Consider the following 5614-nt stretch of genomic DNA (forward strand, 5'->3'; position numbering starts at 1 on the left):
TTTATAAAGCAATTATTAAATTTCAGAATGAGATTTTCACTCTACAGCGGAGGGTGCGCTGATATGAAACTTCCTGGCAGATTAAAACTGTGTGCCGGACCGAGACTCGAACTCGGGACCTTTGCCTTTCGCGGGCAAGTGCTCTACCAACCGAGCTATCCGAGCACGACTCACGCTCCGTCCTCACAGCTTTACAGAAGCTCTCCTGGGATCCTTGCAAGTTCGCAGGAGAGCTTCTGTAAAGTTTGGAACGCAGGAGACGAGGTACGGGCAGAAGTGAGAACGGAGCGTGAGTCGTGCTCGGATAGCTCAGTTGGTAGAGCACTTGCCCGCGAAAGGCAAAGGTCCCGAGTTCGAGTCTCGGTCCGGCACACAGTTTTAATCTGCCAGGAAGTTTCAATTATTACATTTATTAAACGATTTTATAGGCGTCCTAATGGCGCAAGTTTGTAGCGCTCGAAAGTGCCCTCTGTGGATGTTCCTGAAAGTATCAAATGAAACATGGATGGAGACATTATAATTAAAAAGTTGAAAAGAGCTTTAAAAGATCCAAAAATATTTTCTCGTCCTTTCATTTGGCGATCATAGAGCCAGTAAGCATGACATACAAAAGTCAGAACTTTAATATCACTATACTTTAAACGAAACGTAGTAAATTCGTAACTTCTCATCTCTTCATCTTAGCTGGCGTTCGTAGAGTTACTACCGTGCCAGGGCGAAGTTTCCTCTGCTGTGTCCATTTCGCCGCCGTCAGTGTGCTGAATGCGGCGGCAGATGATGTTTGTTAGATAATCCGACTCCATCCAAGTCATTAGGGGTCTTCAAGATTTCTGAACTTAAATTTTAAACCATTTGTAATTTGCCCTAATTGCAATTATAAAATAATATTTAGCAATAGATCTGAAGACAGGCAACTGGCTCGAACCCGGCGATACGAGAATGAAGTAAAACGATATGGAATTGAATTTAGACACTATACTCAAATATCTTTCGTGTTTATGTTCCTGGAAGTACAGCTTGCATAAGAGCTTCGTCGTAAGAAAGAAAATAATAGTTACGTCTAAAGACTGAGTGAGCAGAATGGAAAGGTGCACGTTCTGCGAGCAATGGGGGTAGGTTTTGCCAGAGAGGCCCACCAGTTTTTAACGCAAGTTTGCCTTAAGTGCAGACTGTGTGCTGACACTGTCCAGAGACAGATGCAACTACCTTCGTTCTGGTGTGGACGCACGAGAGACGTCGTGTGTCGCTAGACAGCGGCGCAGCACTCAGACTGGGAACGTGCCGTACGGCGTCGCTACCAAGAAGGGGGACGTCGAGACTCTAGGCAGCCATTTTAATTAGCCCGGCAGAAGATCTGCGCAGCAGCGGGCGTGTCGAGGAAGGCTACGCCCGTACACTGTAATGTCTGCTCAGAGTTGTCCTTGGGGATTCGCCGGAACAGCGCCGTTCTCAAGTTGGCGCAGCGCCTCGCCGCCACATTTACAGCTGTCGTAACGTTCGAGTAAGGCATTGCTAGGTAACAGGCAGGTGATCGTTCCACTGGCTTACGTAACAGACGCCAGATGCTGACGCGTTTATTAAAAATGTACATCTGTTAATAGCAATGTTTCTCAATATGGAAAATAATATGGAAACACCGTAAGTAATGTGTGCTTGAACATAAATGCAGCTAGCAGCCAAGTCTGCAGGTTGTGTTGTTCCATCTGACTACGAACGGCTCCTGCGCAATCCCCGCAATATGTTGCAACTGTCAGTCTAGACCAGAACCGTGTTTCGTGTAGCTGCGAGTGCAATATGTCGGAACTAAGTAACTTCGAACGTGGGCAAAATTTTTGGAATTCTTTTAGAAATTTCTGAAAAGCTTTTATGCGACCAAACTGCTTAGGTCATCGGTCCCTAGGCTTACACACTAACTTCAGCTAAACTACGCTAGGGAGAAGACGCTCACGAATGCACCAGGGAGGACTCGAACCTCCAACGGCGGGGAGGGGGGGGAGGGGGGGGGGGAGTTCCACATGACGCCTAGACCGCGCGGCAAATTTTTGTCCTCGTACGGTGGTGGACACGGCGTAACCAAAGTACCGGTTAACCAAGTGTTTGGTGTTTCAAGAGACACCGTATCGAAAATTCATACCACATACAGGGAGACAGGAAAAACATCTTCCGCTAAGACACATCCTACCACGAAAGTGTGTCTTGAGTGTTGGTGACAGAGAGTTATTCAAGAGGATGGTGACGAAAAGTAAGAGACGACAGTTGCCAAAGTCATTGCAGAACTGAATGTCACACTGTTCTACACTGTCAGCATCAAAACAACAACACGAAAGGAGCTCCATAACCGAAGAATTGCAGGACTGTCTGGAATTCTAAAACCGTTCATTACTGACGCTAATGTCCGTAACAGGAACACGTGGTGCCCAAGTCATACAACCTGGACTATCGAGCAATGGAAGAAAGTAATTTGGTTGGACGAGTCTTGTTTCACCCTTTCTGCAGCTCCTGGCAGTGTTTACATTCCAAGAGTCAAACATGGCGTAGGGTGGGTGATGATTTGGGCAGCCATATCATATTATTCCATGGAGTGCATGATTACTCTGCAAATTCGCATTACTGCCGAGGATGATGTAACCGTTTTGGCTGGTCAGATCCAGATCATGGTACAGTAAATATTCCCCAATGGTAATGCTGTGTTCCATGACGACACGGTTCTATTCACATAGCTCACATCCTGCAGAAGCAAATTTTTTCAGCAAGTGGATGAATTTTCGAAAGACTCTTGGCCACCAGTCACCATATCTCAATATCACTGGCAGTTTCCGGTCTACTTTCGAGAGAAGGGCGTAAGATTGCTATCCACCTCCATCACCGTTACCTGAATTCGCCGTCATTTTACAGAAATAATGGTTCAAGATTCCTTTTGAAACTACACAGGACTTGTAAGTATCTATTACGAGACGGGTGGAAGCTGTTTATATATAAAGTAACTTATAAACTGAATTGAAAAATGTAAGAATATGTATTCTTTTACAATTGAGTCAAAGAATGTAAGAAAGTAAAATGCAAGCTACAGAGAAATCCATGAAATTAGAATCAGTTAAGCCATGTCTGACGAAAATACACATTGAATTAGATTAACACGAAGGAAATATAAGTTTTAGAAGTGAAGGATAATACAAAAGGAAACTAGAATATGTAGATGCAAAACATCTAACATTTTATGCATATGCTACAATCTAACCAAATATTTTCATGAAGAACCGTTGTATACATCTAAACTGTCGCACATTAAAGTAAATTAGATTTAATGAACATTTGCATCCATGTAGTACCTGCGCATTACGTACTCATTTAAGTTCACACAGTCGTACACTGGGCAGAATTTCTTATCAGATGAAGATGTTCCATAGAGCTGAAACGGCTATGATTACGAACCTTCAAGAAGAAACAAAGATTTTAACAAACAAGATTATTCTTATAGTAATTGTTCTCAATGAGAAGGTGCGACAGAAAAAGTGAAGTTACTTACACAATTTCTCTGACAGCTTTAAATATGTGAGTGCATCTTCTTAAACTACAACTCCCCTCCGTTATGCTCCCCTTTTATTATTTCATCTGTGCTCGCCATCCCCATAGCCCTTACCACTTTCTTGCTTTTTAGTTTACAGGTCATTTTCATAAGTATATTTTACTTTGACTTATTATTATCCTTAAGGGCTATACCTTATGAATAATTTTATTGATTCTTAGTTTTATTAATTTTCATGATATCTAATACGATGAATAATGTGACAATTGGTTTACACGTAATTCGCATATACACTCTCATTTTTTACTATTCTATTATACAGGGTGAGTCACTCACTATTGCCACCTAGAATAGCTCCGAACGTATGATAGTTGCTGGAAAGTTCATGGGCCAAATGTTGCATGGGAGAACGGGGGCCATAAAGGTGACAGTGGTTTTTTATTGCTAGAGGGGGTCGTAACAGAAATATGAAGGTCAACTTTGTTTTTTAAATTGGATGCTATAGTTTGGTACTTATTTTCTGATAGCAGCTATCGAGACGAATCCTGTGGTGTCACCGCCAGACACCACACTTGCTAGGTGGTAGCCTTTAAATCGGCCGCGGTCCGTTAGTATACGTCGGACCCGCGTGTCGCCACTATCAGTGATTGCAGACCGAGCGCCGGCACACGGCAGGTCTAGAGAGACTTCCTAGCACTCGCCACAGTTGCACAGCCGACTTTGCTAGCGATGGTTCACTGACATCTACACTCTCATTTGCCGAGACGATAGTTAGCATAGCCTTCAGCTACGTTATTTGCCTCGACCTAGCAGGGCGCCAGGATCCGTACTATTGATATTGTGAATCCTGTACCATTAAGAGCGACGTTCTTCATTAATGGATTAAAGTTAAGTATTCCACCAGCTACGTCCGTTTTTCTCAATTCTAATTCCCTTGTCGTGTTACAGACCTCACGCCAGCCTGCGTGAGCTAAAACGCGTGCATTTAGAAAAAACACGGTTGGCTCTCCTGCCAACCACAACATTGGCGACGAGGCAAAACTGCGTTCTTATCAATATTGCCCTGATTTACTTGTGCAATGGCTTCGCCGCAATCTCTAGATGTACTGTCCGAATTTTATCGCTTACAGAATCAGCAGACGCAGGCCTTACTGGATGCCCTTGGACAGCTCGTCCAGGGTCAACGTGCGATGCAAAACGATGCGGCAGCAGCCATTTCACCGCTAACGCAGCCACAACACGCAGTTGCACCAACTTTTCGACCTTTGATGTTGCACTGGAAAGCTGGACGGAGTGGTCACGCCAATTTGGATTCCATCTCGCCGCCTACAGAATTCAAGGTAACGAGCGGCAGCCTTATTTATTATCGTCGGTCGGCGTGACCACGTGCCGTGTGATAGTCAAATTATTTCCCCGACACGACGTAGCAACTCTGTCCTACGAAGAAATTTTGTCTGCATTAGATGCATATTTCAAAGAATAAGTCAATGTAGTTGCAAAAAGGTATACCTTCTTTCGTACAAAACGTACGGCAGGTCAGACTCATCGGGAGTGGGTTGCAACCTTGCAAGGCCTTACTAGGGATTGTGCTTTTGAGTGTCAATGTGGACTCCCGTATTCAGATACTATGGTACGTGATGCAATTGCACAAAACGTTTTGATGTTCGTATAAGGGAACAGATTTTGAAACTAGTAAATCCCTCCCTTCAACAAGTGATGGACATATTGGATAGGATGGACACACTTGACTTTGCTCAGGAATCATTTGAAACTTCGCCAGCAGCGTGTAAGGTTACCCGGCCCGCCGAGCGAGCTGCCCGGAGCAATAAACAGCCTTCGCGCCTGGCCGCGCCGCTGCCGCCGCTGCGAGGCTCTCAGCCACGTGTGCCGCGCAGGCAAGCAAATGCAGTGATAAAATCATGCCCGCGGTGTGCTACTACACATTCGCATGAGAATTGCCCGTCACGCCAAGCTATTTGCTTTTATTGTAATAAAAAAGGACATGTTCAGAGTGTTTGTCAGAAAAAGCTCGGAAGCTCAAAACCGTTCCAGGCCCTTTGCTTCTCGCTGGAATCGGAATCGAACCAA

The 5614-nt window shown here is 44.5% G+C and overlaps 1 non-coding gene across 1 annotated transcript; it reads left to right on the forward strand.

Moving 5' to 3' along the window:
• The first annotated feature begins 297 nt into the window (after nucleotides 1-297).
• On the forward strand, nucleotides 298-372 carry Trnas-cga (transfer RNA serine (anticodon CGA)). The gene has a single exon. It is a non-coding gene; the product is annotated as a tRNA-Ser (tRNA).
• The last annotated feature ends 5242 nt before the right edge of the window (nucleotides 373-5614 follow it).

Source organism: Schistocerca gregaria, chromosome 5, assembly GCF_023897955.1.
Source record: "Schistocerca gregaria isolate iqSchGreg1 chromosome 5, iqSchGreg1.2, whole genome shotgun sequence".
NCBI classification, from domain to species: Eukaryota; Metazoa; Arthropoda; class Insecta; order Orthoptera; family Acrididae; genus Schistocerca; species Schistocerca gregaria.